We start from the raw sequence: 13,011 nt of genomic DNA, 5'->3' as shown, positions 1-13,011 counted from the left end.
CCTGCTCCTCGCTCCGGTCTCTCCTGTACAGTGAGGCCTCATTATACCCCTGTATAAGGATCTAGTGACGCAGTGTAGACTGTTATTCAGCATCACTGTCTCCTCAGATTGTCAGCTCTTGTGATCAGGCCCCTGCTCCTCGCTCCGGTCTCTCCTGTACAGTGAGACCTCATTATACCCCTGTATAAGGATCTAGTGACGCAGTGTAAACTGTTGTTCAGCATTGCTGTGTCCTCAGGTTGTCAGCTCTTGTGATCAGGCCCCGGCTCCTCGCTCCGGTCTCTCCTGTACAGTGAGGCCTCATTATACCCCTGTATAAGGAGCTAGTGACGCAGTGTAGACTGTTATTCAGCATTGCTGTGTCCTCAGATTATCAGCTCTTGTGATCAGGCCCCTGCTCCTCGCTCCGGTCTCTCCTGTACAGTGAGGCCTCATTATACTCCTGTATAAGGATCTAGTGACGCAGTGTAGACTGTTATTCAGCATTGCTGTCTCCTCAGATTGTCAGCTCTTGTGATCAGGCCCCTGCTCCTCGCTCCGGTCTCTCCTGTACAGTGAGACCTCATTATACCCCTGTGTAAGGATCTAGTGAGGCAGTGTAGACTGTTATTCAGGATTGCTGTGTCCTCAGGTTGTCAGCTCTTGTGATCAGTCCCCTGCTCCTCGCTCCGGTCTCTCCTGTACAGTGAGGCCTCATTATACCCCTGTATAAGGATCTAGTGACGCAGTGTAGACTGTTATTCAGCATTGCTGTCTCCTCAGATTGTCAGCTCTTGTGATCAGGCCCCTGCTCCTCGCTCCGGTCTCTCCTGTACAGTGAGGCCTCATTATACCCCTGTATAAGGATCTAGTGACGCAGTGTAGACAGTTATTCAGCATTGCTGTCTCCTCAGATTGTCAGCTCTTGTGATCAGGCCCCTGCTCCTCGCTCCAGTCTCTCCTGTACAGTGAGGCCTCATTATACCCCTGTATAAGGATCTAGTGACGCAGTGTAGACTGTTATTCAGCATTGCTGTGTCCTCAGATTGTCAGGTCTTGTGATCAGGCCCCTGCTCCTCGCTCCGGTCTCTCCTGTACAGTGAGGTCTCATTATACCCCTGTATAAGGATCTAGTGATGCAGTGTAGACTGTTATTCAGCATTGCTGTCTCCTCAGATTGTCAGCTCTTGTGATCAGGCCCCTGCTCCTCGCTCCGGTCTCTCCTGTACAGTGAGGTCTCATTATACCCCTGTATAAGGATCTAGTGATGCAGTGTAGACTGTTATTCAGCATTGCTGTCTCCTCAGATTGTCAGCTCTTGTGATCAGGCCCCTGCTCCTCGCTCCGGTCTCTCCTGTACAGTGAGGTCTCATTATACCCCTGTATAAGGATCTAGTGAGGCAGTGTAGACTGTTATTCAGCATTGCTGTGTCCTCAGATTGTCAGCTCTTGTGATCAGTCCCATGCTCCTCGCTCCGGTCTCTCCTGTACAGTGAGGCCTCATTATACCCCTGTATAAGGATCTAGTGACGCAGTGTAGACTGTTATTCAGCATTGCTGTGTCCTCAGATTGTCAGCTCTTGTGATCAGGCCCCTGCTCCTCGCTCCGGTCTCTCCTGTACAGTGAGGCCTCATTATACCCCTGTATAAGGATCTAGTGAGGCAGTGTAGACTGTTATTCAGCATTGCTGTGTCCTCAGATTGTCAGCTCTTGTGATCAGGCCCCTGCTCCTCGCTCCGGTCTCTCCTGTACAGTGAGGCCTCATTATACCCCTGTATAAGGATCTAGTGACGCAGTGTAGACTGTTATTCAGCATTGCTGTCTCCTCAGATTGTCAGCTCTTGTGATCAGGCCTCTGCTCCTCGCTCCGGTCTCTCCTGTACAGTGAGGCCTCATTATACCCCTGTATAAGGATCTAGTGACGCAGTGTAGACTGTTATTCAGCATTGCTGTCTCCTCAGATTGTCAGCTCTTGTGATCAGGCCCCTGCTCCTCGCTCCGGTCTCTCCTGTACAGTGAGGCCTCATTATACCCCTGTATAAGGATCTAGTGACGCAGTGTAGACTGTTATTCAGCATTGCTGTTTCCTCAGATTATCAGCTCTTGTGATCAGGCCCCTGCTCCTCGCTCCGGTCTCTCCTGTACAGTGAGGCCTCATTATACACCTGTATAAGGATCTAGTGACGCAGTGTAGACTGTTATTCAGCATTGCTGTCTCCTCAGATTGTCAGCTCTTGTGATCAGGCCCCTGCTCCTCGCTCCGGTGTCTCCTGTACAGTGAGGCCTCATTATTCCCCTGTATAAGGATCTAGTGACGCAGTGTAGACTATTATTCAGCATTGCTGTCTCCTCAGATTGTCAGCTCTTGTGATCAGGCCCCTGCTCCTCGCTCCGGTCTCTCCTGTACAGTGAGGCCTCATTATACCCCTGTATAAGGATCTAGTGACGCAGTGTAGACTGTTATTCAGCATTGCTGTGTCCTCAGATTGTCAGCTCTTGTGATCAGGCCCCTGCTCCTCGCTCCGGTCTCTCCTGTACAGTGAGGCCTCATTATACCCCTGTATAAGGATCTAGTGACGCAGTGTAGACTGTTATTCAGCATTGCTGTGTCCTCAGATTGTCAGCTCTTGTGATCAGGCCCCTGCTCCTCGCTCCGGTCTCTCCTGTACAGTGAGGCCTCATTATACCCCTGTATAAGGATCTAGTGACGCAGTGTAGACTGTTATTCAGCATTGCTGTCTCCTCAGATTGTCAGCTCTTGTGATCAGGCCCCTGCTCCTCGCTCCGGTCTCTCCTGTACAGTGAGGTCTCATTATACCCCTGTATAAGGATCTAGTGAGGCAGTGTAGACTGTTATTCAGCATTGCTGTGTCCTCAGATTGTCAGCTCTTGTGATCAGGCCTCTGCTCCTCGCTCCGGTCTCTCCTGTACAGTGAGGCCTCATTATTCCCCTGTATAAGGATCTAGTGACGCAGTGTAGACTGTTATTCAGCATTGCTGTGTCCTCAGATTGTCAGCTCTTGTGATCAGTCCCATGCTCCTCGCTCCGGTCTCTCCTGTACAGTGAGGTCTCATTATACCCCTGTATAAGGATGATCTAGTGACGCAGTGTAGACTGTTATTCAGCATTGCTGTGTCCTCAGATTGTCAGCTCTTGTGATCAGGCCCCTGCTCCTCTCTCCGGTCTCTCCTGTACAGTGAGGTCTCATTATACCCCTGTATAAGGATCTAGTGAGGCAGTGTAGACTGTTATTCAGCATTGCTGTGTCCTCAGATTGTCAGCTCTTGTGATCAGGCCCCTGCTCCTCGCTCCGGTCTCTCCTGTACAGTGAGGTCTCATTATACCCCTGTATAAGGATCTAGTGAGGCAGTGTAGACTGTTATTCAGCATTGCTGTGTCCTCAGATTGTCAGCTCTTGTGATCACGCCCCTGCTCCTGGCTCCGGTCTCTCCTGTACAGTGAGGTCTCATTATACCCCTGTATAAGGATCTAGTGAGGCAGTGTAGATTGTTATTCAGCATTGCTGTGTCCTCAGATTGTCAGCTCTTGTGATCAGGCCCCTGCTCCTCGCTCCGGTCTCTCCTGTACAGTGAGGCCTCATTATACCCCTGTATAAGGATCTAGTGACGCAGTGTAGACTGTTATTCAGCATTGCTGTGTCCTCAGATTATCAGCTCTTGTGATCAGTCCCATGCTCCTCGCTCCGGTCTCTCCTGTACAGTGAGGCCTCATTATACCCCTGTATAAGGATCTACTGACACAGTGTAGACTATTATTCAGCATTGCTGACTCCTCAGATTGTCAGCTCTTGTGATCAGGCCTCTGCTCCTCGCTCGGGTCTTTCCTGTACAGTGAGGCCTCATTATACCCCTGTATAAGGATCTAGTGACGCAGTGTAGACTGTTATTCAGCATTGCTGTCTCCTCAGATTGTCAGCTCTTGTGATCAGGCCCCTGCTCCTCGCTCCGGTCTCTCCTGTACAGTGAGGCCTCATTATACCCCTGTATAAGGATCTAGTGACTCAATGTAAACTGTTATTCAGCATTGCTGTCTCCTCAGATTGTCAGCTCTTGTGATCAGGCCCCAGCTCCTCGCTCCGGTCTCTCCTGTACAGTGAGGTCTCATTATACCCCTGTATAAGGATCTAGTGACGCAGTGTAGACTGTTATTCAGCATTGCTGTGTCCTCAGATTGTCAGCTCTTGTGATCAGGCCCCGGCTCCTTGCTCCGGTCTCTCCTGTACAGTGAGGCCTCATTATACCCCTGTATAAGGATCTAGTGACGCAGTGTAGACTGTTATTCAGCATTGCTATTTCCTCAGATTGTCAGCTCTTGTGATCAGGCCCCTGCTCCTCGCTCCGGTCTCTCCTGTACATTGAGACCTCATTATACACCTGTATAAGGATCTAGTGACCCAGTGTAGACTGTTATTCAGCATTGCTGTGTCCTCAGATTGTCACCTCTTGTGATCAGGCTCCTGCTCTTCGCTCCGGTCTCTCCTGTACAGTGAGACCTCATTATACACCTGTATAAGGATCTAGTGACGCAGTGTAGACTGTTATTCAGCATTGCTGTTTCCTCAGATTGTCAGCTTTTGTGATCAGGCCACTGCTCCTCGCTCCGGTCTCTCCTGTACATTGAGACCTCATTATACACCTGTATAAGGATCTAGTGACCCAGTGTAGACTGTTATTCAGCATTGCTGTGTCCTCAGATTGTCACCTCTTGTGATCAGGCTCCTGCTCCTCGCTCTGGTCTCTCCTGTACAGTGAGGCCTCATTATACCCCTGTATAAGGAGCTAGTGACGCAGTGTAGACTGTTATTCAGCATTGCTGTTTCCTCAGATTGTCAGCTTTTGTGATCAGGCCACTGCTCCTCGCTCCGGTCTCTCCTGTACAGTGAGGCCTCATTATACCCCTGTATAAGGATCTAGTGATGCAGTGTAGACTGTTATTCAGCATTGCTGTCTCCTCAGATTGTCAGCTCTTGTGATCAGGCCTCTGCTCCTCGCTCCGGTCTCTCCTGTACAGTGAGGCCTCATTATACCCCTGTATAAGGATCTAGTAACGCAGTGTAGACTGTTATTCAGCATTGCTGTCTCCTCAGATTGTCAGCTCTTGTGATCAGGCCTCTGCTCCTCGCTCCGGTCTCTCCTGTACAGTGAGGCCTCATTATACCCCTGTATAAGGATCTAGTGACGCAGTGTAGACTGTTATTCAGCATTGCTGTTTCCTCAGATTGTCAGCTCTTGTGATCAGGCCCCTGCTCCTCGCTCCGGTCTCTCCTGTACAGTGAGGCCTCATTACACCCCTGTATAAGGATCTAGTGACGCAGTGTAGGCTGTTATTCAGCACTGCTGTCTCTTCAGATTGTCAGCTCTTGTGATCAGGCCCCTGCTCCTCGCTCCGGTCTCTCCTGTACAGTGAGGCCTCATTACACCCCTGTATAAGGATCTAGTGACGCAGTGTAGACTGTTATTCAGCATTGCTGTTTCCTCAGATTGTCAGCTCTTGTGATCAGGCCCCGGCTCCTCGCTCCGATCTCTCCTGTACAGTGAGGCCTCATTATACCCCTGTATAAGGATCTAGTGACGCAGTGTAGACAGTTATTCAGCATTGCTGCTTCCTCAGATTGTCAGCTCTTGTGATCAGGCCCCTGCTCCTCGCTCCGGTCTCTCCTGTACAGTGAGGCCTCATTATACCCCTGTATAAGGATCTAGTGACGTAGTGTAGACTGTTATTCAGCATTGCTGTCTCCTCAGATTGTCAGCTCTTGTGATCAGGCCCCTGCTCCTCGCTCCGGTCTCTCCTGTACAGTGAGGCCTCATTATACCCCTGTATAAGGATCTAGTGACGCAGTGTAGACTGTTATTCAGCATTGCTGCTTCCTCAGATTGTCAGCTCTTGTGATCAGGCCCCTGCTCCTTGCTCCGGTCTCTCCTGTACAGTGAGATCTCATTATACACCTGTATAAGGATCTAGTGATGCAGTGTAGACTGTTATTCAGCATTGCTGTCTCCTCAGATTGTCAGCTCTTGTGATCAGGCCCCTGCTCCTCGCTCCGGTCTCTCCTGTACAGTGAGGTCTCATTATACCCCTGTATAAGGATCTAGTGAGGCAGTGTAGACTGTTATTCAGCATTGCTGTGTCCTCAGATTGTCAGCTCTTGTGATCAGGCCCCTGCTCCTCGCTCCGGTCTCTCCTGTACAGTGAGGTCTCATTATACCCCTGTATAAGGATCTAGTGACGCAGTGTAGACTGTTATTCAGCATTGCTGTGTCCTCAGATTGTCAGCTCTTGTGATCAGGCCACTGCTCCTCGCTCCGGTCTCTCCTGTACAGTGAGGCCTCATTATACCCCTGTATAAGGATCTAGTGACGCAGTGTAGACTGTTATTCAGCATTGCTGTGTCCTCAGATTGTCAGCTCTTGTGATCAGTCCCATGCTCCTCGCTCCGGTCTCTCCTGTACAGTGAGGCCTCATTATACCCCTGTATAAGGATCTACTGACGCAGTGTAGACTATTATTCAGCATTGCTGACTCCTCAGATTGTCAGCTCTTGTCATCAGGCCTCTGCTCCTCGCTCCGGTCTCTCCTGTACAGTGAGGACTCATTATACCCCTGTATGAGGATCTAGTGACTCAATGTAAACTGTTATTCAGCATTGCTGTCTTCTCAGATTGTCAGCTCTTGTGATCCGGCCCCTGCTCCTCGCTCCGGTCTCTCCTGTACAGTGAGGCCTCATTATACCCCTGTATAAGGATCTAGTGACTCAATGTAAACTGTTATTCAGCATTGCTGTCTCCTCAGATTGTCAGCTCTTGTGATCAGGCCCCGGCTCCTCGCTCCGGTCTCTCCTGTACAGTGAGGTCTCATTATACCCCTGTATAAGGATCTAGTGACGCAGTGTAGACTGTTATTCAGCATTGCTGTCTCGTCAGATTGTCAGCTCTTGTGATCAGGCCCCGGCTCCTCGCTCCGGTCTCTCCTGTACAGTGAGGCCTCATTATACCCCTGTATAAGGATCTAGTGACGCAGTGTAGACTGTTATTCAACATTGCTGTCTCCTCAGATTGTCAGCTCTTGTGATCAGGCCCCTGCTCCTCGCTCCGGTCTCTCCAGTACAGTGAGGTCTCATTATACCCCTGTATAAGGATCTAGTGACGCAGTGTAGACTGTTATTCAGCATTGCTGTGTCCTCAGATTGTCAGCTCTTGTGATCAGACCCCTGCTCCTCGCTCCGGTCTCTCCTGTACAGTGAGGCCTCATTATACCCCTGTATAAGGATCTAGTGACGCAGTGTAGACTATTATTCAGCATTGCTATTTCCTCAGATTGTCAGCTCTTGTGATCAGGCCCCTGCTCCTCGCTCCGGTCTCTCCTGTACATTGAGACCTCATTATACACCTGTATAAGGATCTAGTGACGCAGTGTAGACTGTTATTCAGCATTGCTGTGTCCTCAGATTGTCAGCTCTTGTGATCAGGCCCCTGCTCCTCGCTCCGGTCTCTCCTGTACAGTGAGGCCTCATTATACCCCTGTATAAGGATCTAGTGACGCAGTGTAGACTGTTATTCAGCATTGCTATTTCCTCAGATTGTCACCTCTTGTGATCAGGCCCCTGCTCCTCGCTCCGGTCTCTCCTGTACAGTGAGGCCTCATTATACCCCTGTATAAGGATCTAGTGACGCAGTGTAGACTGTTATTCAGCATTGCTATTTCCTCAGATTGTCAGCTCTTGTGATCAGGCCCCTGCTCCTCGCTCCGGTCTCTCCTGTACATTGAGACCTCATTATACACCTGTATAAGGATCTAGTGACGCAGTGTAGACTGTTATTCAGCATTGCTGTCTCCTCAGATTGTCAGCTCTTGTGATCAGGCCCCTGCTCCTCGCTCCGGTCTCTCCTGTACAGTGAGGCCTCATTATACCCCTGTATAAGGAGCTAGTGACGCAGTGTAGACTGTTATTCAGCATGGCTGTCTCCTCAGATTGTCAGCTCTTGTGATCAAGCCCCTGCTCCTCGCTCCGGTCTCTCCTGTTCAGTGAGGCCTCATTATACACCTGTATAAGGATCTAGTGACGCAGTGTAGACTGTTATTCAGCATTGCTGTCTCCTCAAATTGTCAGCTCTTGTGATCAGGCCCCTGCTCCTCGCTCCGGTCTCTCCTGTACATTGAGACCTCATTATACCCCTGTATAAGGATCTAGTGACGCAGTGTAGACTGTTATTCAGCATTGCTGTGTCCTCAGATTGTCACCTCTTGTGATCAGGCCCCTGCTCCTCACTCCGGTCTCTCCTGTACAGTGAGGCCTCATTATACCCCTGTATAAGGATCTAGTGACGCAGTGTAGACTGTTATTCAGCATTGCTGTCTCCTCAGATTGTCAGCTCTTGTGATCAGGCCCCCGCTCCTCGCTCCGGTCTCTCCTGTACAGTGAGGCCTCATTATACACCTGTATAAGGATCTAGTGACGCAGTGTAGACTGTTATTCAGCATTGCTGTCTCGTCAGATTGTCAGCTCTTGTGATCAGGCTCCTGCTCCTCGCTCCGGTCTCTCCTGTACAGTGAGGCCTCATTATACCCCTGTATAAGGATCTAGTGACGCAGTGTAGACTGTTATTCAACATTGCTGTCTCCTCAGATTGTCACCTCTTGTGATCAGGCCCCTGCTCCTCGCTCCGGTCTCTCCTGTACAGTGAGGCCTCATTATACCCCTGTATAATGATCTAGTGACGCAGTGTAGACTGTTATTCAGCATTGCTGTCTCCTCAGATTGTCAGCTCTTGTGATCAGGCCCCCGCTCCTCGCTCCGGTCTCTCCTGTACAGTGAGGCCTCATTATACACCTGTATAAGGATCTAGTGACGCAGTGTAGACTGTTATTCAGCATTGCTGTCTCGTCAGATTGTCAGCTCTTGTGATCAGGCTCCTGCTCCTCGCTCCGGTCTCTCCTGTACAGTGAGGCCTCATTATACCCCTGTATAAGGATCTAGTGACGCAGTGTAGACTGTTATTCAACATTGCTGTCTCCTCAGATTGTCAGCTCTTGTGATCAGGCCCCTGCTCCTCGCTCCGGTCTCTCCAGTACAGTGAGGTCTCATTATACCCCTGTATAAGGATCTAGTGACGCAGTGTAGACTGTTATTCAACATTGCTGTCTCCTCAGATTGTCAGCTCTTGTGATCAGGCCCCTGCTCCTCGCTCCGGTCTCTCCAGTACAGTGAGGTCTCATTATACCCCTGTATAAGGATCTAGTGACGCAGTGTAGACTGTTATTCAGCATTGCTGTCTCCTCAGATTGTCAGCTCTTGTGATCAGACCCCTGCTCCTCGCTCCGGTCTCTCCTGTACAGTGAGGCCTCATTATACCCCTGTATAAGGATCTAGTGACGCAGTGTAGACTATTATTCAGCATTGCTATTTCCTCAGATTGTCAGCTCTTGTGATCAGGCCCCTGCTCCTCGCTCCGGTCTCTCCTGTACATTGAGACCTCATTATACCCCTGTATAAGGATCTAGTGACGCAGTGTAGACTGTTATTCAGCATTGCTGTGTCCTCAGATTGTCACCTCTTGTGATCAGGCCCCTGCTCCTCGCTCCGGTCTCTCCTGTACAGTGAGGCCTCATTATACCCCTGTATAAGGATCTAGTGACGCAGTGTAGACTGTTATTCAGCATTGCTGTCTCCTCAGATTGTCAGCTCTTGTGATCAGTCCCCTGCTCCCCGCTCCGGTCTCTCCTGTACAGTGAGGCCTCATTATACCCCTGTATAAGGATCTAGTGACGCAGTGTAGACTGTTATTCAGCATTGCTATTTCCTCAGATTGTCAGCTCTTGTGATCAGGCCCCTGCTCCTCGCTCCGGTCTCTCCTGTACAGTGAGTCCTCATTATACCCCTGTATAAGGAGCTAGTGACGCAGTGTAGACTGTTATTCAGCATGGCTGTCTCCTCAGATTGTCAGCTCTTGTGATCAAGCCCCTGCTCCTCGCTCCGGTCTCTCCTGTTCAGTGACGCCTCATTATACACCTGTATAAGGAGCTAGTGACGCAGTGTAGACTGTTATTCAGCATTGTTGTCTCCTCAGATTGTCAGCTCTTGTGATCAGGCCCCTGCTCCTCGCTCCGGTCTCTCCTGTACATTGAGACCTCATTATACCCCTGTATAAGGATCTAGTGACGCAGTGTAGACTGCTATTCAGCATTGCTGTGTCCTCAGATTGTCACCTCTTGTGATCAGGCCCCTGCTCCTCACTCCGGTCTCTCCTGTACAGTGAGGCCTCATTATACCCCTGTATAATGATCTAGTGACGCAGTGTAGACTGTTATTCAGCATTGCTGTCTCCTCAGATTGTCAGCTCTTGTGATCAGGCCTCTGCTCCTCACTCCGGTCTCTCCTGTACAGTGAGGCCTCATTATACACCTGTATAAGGATCTAGTGACGCAGTGTAGACTGTTATTCAGCATTGCTGTCTCGTCAGATTGTCAGCTCTTGTGATCAGGCTCCTGCTCCTCGCTCCGGTCTCTCCTGTACTGTGAGGCCTCATTATACCCCTGTATAAGGATCTAGTGACGCAGTGTAGACTGTTATTCAGCATTGCTATTTCCTCAGATTGTCAGCTCTTGTGATCAGGCCCCTGCTCCTCGCTCCGGTCTCTCCTGTACATTGAGACCTCATTATACACCTGTATAAGGATCTAGTGACGCAGTGTAGACTGTTATTCAGCATTGCTGTGTCCTCAGATTGTCACCTCTTGTGATCAGGCCCCTGCTCCTCGCTCCGGTCTCTCCTGTACAGTGAGGCCTCATTATACCCCTGTATAAGGATCTAGTGACGCAGTGTAGACTGTTATTCAGCATGGCTGTCTCCTCAGATTGTCAGCTCTTGTGATCAAGCCCCGGCTCCTCGCTCCGGTCTCTCCTGTACAGTGAGGCCTCATTATACACCTGTATAAGGATCTAGTGACGCAGTGTAGACTGTTATTCAGCATTGCTATTTCCTCAGATTGTCAGCTCTTGTGATCAGGCCCCTGCTCCTCACTCCGGTCTCTCCTGTACAGTGAGGCCTCATTATACCCCTGTATAAGGATCTAGTGACGCAGTGTAGACTGTTATTCAGCATTGCTGTCTCCTCAGATTGTCAGCTCTTGTGATCAGGCCCCTGCTCCTCGCTTCGGTCTCTCCTGTACAGTGAGGCCTCATTATACCCCTGCATAAGGATCTAGTGACGCAGTGTAGACTGTTATTCAGCATTGCTGTCTCCTCAGATTGTCAGCTCTTGTGATCAGGCTCCTGCTCCTCGCTCCGGTCTCTCCTGTACAGTGAGGCCTCATTATACCCCTGTATAAGGATCTAGTGACGCAGTGTAGACTGTTATTCAGCATGGCTGTCTCCTCAGATTGTCAGCTCTTGTGATCAAGCCCCGGCTCCTCGCTCCGGTCTCTCCTGTACAGTGAGGCCTCATTATACACCTGTATAAGGATCTAGTGACGCAGTGTAGACTGTTATTCAGCATTGCTATTTCCTCAGATTGTCAGCTCTTGTGATCAGGCCCCTGCTCCTCACTCCGGTCTCTCCTGTACAGTGAGGCCTCATTATACCCCTGTATAAGGATCTAGTGACGCAGTGTAGACTGTTATTCAGCATTGCTGTCTCCTCAGATTGTCAGCTCTTGTGATCAGGCCCCTGCTCCTCGCTTCGGTCTCTCCTGTACAGTGAGGCCTCATTATACCCCTTCATAAGGATCTAGTGACGCAGTGTAGACTGTTATTCAGCATTGCTGTCTCCTCAGATTGTCAGCTCTTGTGATCAGGCCCCTGCTCCTCGCTCCGGTCTCTCCTGTACAGTGAGGCCTCATTATACCCCTGCATAAGGATCTAGTGACGCAGTGTAGACTGTTATTCAGCATTGCTGTCTCCTCAGATTGTCAGCTCTTGTGATCAGGCCCCTGCTCCTCGCTTCGGTCTCTCCTGTACAGTGAGGCCTCATTATACCCCTGCATAAGGATCTAGTGACGCAGTGTAGACTGTTATTCAGCATTGCTGTCTCCTCAGATTGTCAGCTCTTGTGATCAGGCCCCTGCTCCTCGCTTCGGTCTCTCCTGTACAGTGAGGCCTCATTATACCCCTGCATAAGGATCTAGTGACGCAGTGTAGACTGTTATTCAGCATTGCTGTCTCCTCAGATTGTCAGCTCTTGTGATCAGGCCCCTGCTCCTCGCTCCGGTCTCTCCTGTACATTGAGACCTCATTATACCCCTGTATAAGGATCTAGTGACGCAGTGTAGACTGTTATTCAGCATTGCTGTCTCGTCAGATTGTCAGCTCTTGTGATCAGGCCCCGGCTCCTCGCTCCGGTCTCTCCTGTACAGTGAGGCCTCATTATACCCCTGTATAAGGATCTAGTGACGCAGTGTAGACTGTTATTCAACATTGCTGTCTCCTCAGATTGTCAGCTCTTGTGATCAGGCCCCTGCTCCTCGCTCCGGTCTCTCCTGTACAGTGAGGCCTCATTATACCCCTGTATAAGGATCTAGTGACGCAGTGTAGACTGTTATTCAACATTGCTGTCTCCTCAGATTGTCAGCTCTTGTGATCAGGCCCCTGCTCCTCGCTCCGGTCTCTCCTGTACAGTGAGGCCTCATTATACCCCTGTATAAGGATCTAGTGACGCAGTGTAGACTGTTATTCCGCATTGCTGTGTCCTCAGATTGTCAGCTCTTGTGATCAGACCCCTGCTCCTCGCTCCGGTCTCTCCTGTACAGTGAGGCCTCATTATACCCCTGTATAAGGATCTAGTGACGCAGTGTAGACTATTATTCAGCATTGCTATTTCCTCAGATTGTCAGCTCTTGTGATCAGGCCCCTGCTCCTCGCTCCGGTCTCTCCTGTACATTGAGACCTCATTATACCCCTGTATAAGGATCTAGTGACGAAGTGTAGACTCTTATTCAGCATTGCTGTCTCCTCAGATTGTCAGCTCTTGTGATCAGACCCCTGCTCCTCGCTCCGGTCTCTCCTGTACAGTGAGGCCT

This window comes from Dendrobates tinctorius, unplaced genomic scaffold, assembly GCF_039654945.1.
Source record: "Dendrobates tinctorius isolate UK_male_01 unplaced genomic scaffold, ASM3965494v1 ptg000489l, whole genome shotgun sequence".
Classification (NCBI taxonomy): domain Eukaryota; kingdom Metazoa; phylum Chordata; class Amphibia; order Anura; family Dendrobatidae; genus Dendrobates; species Dendrobates tinctorius.
The sequence above is the reverse complement of the archived record's forward strand: the minus strand, read 5'-3'. Positions refer to the sequence as shown.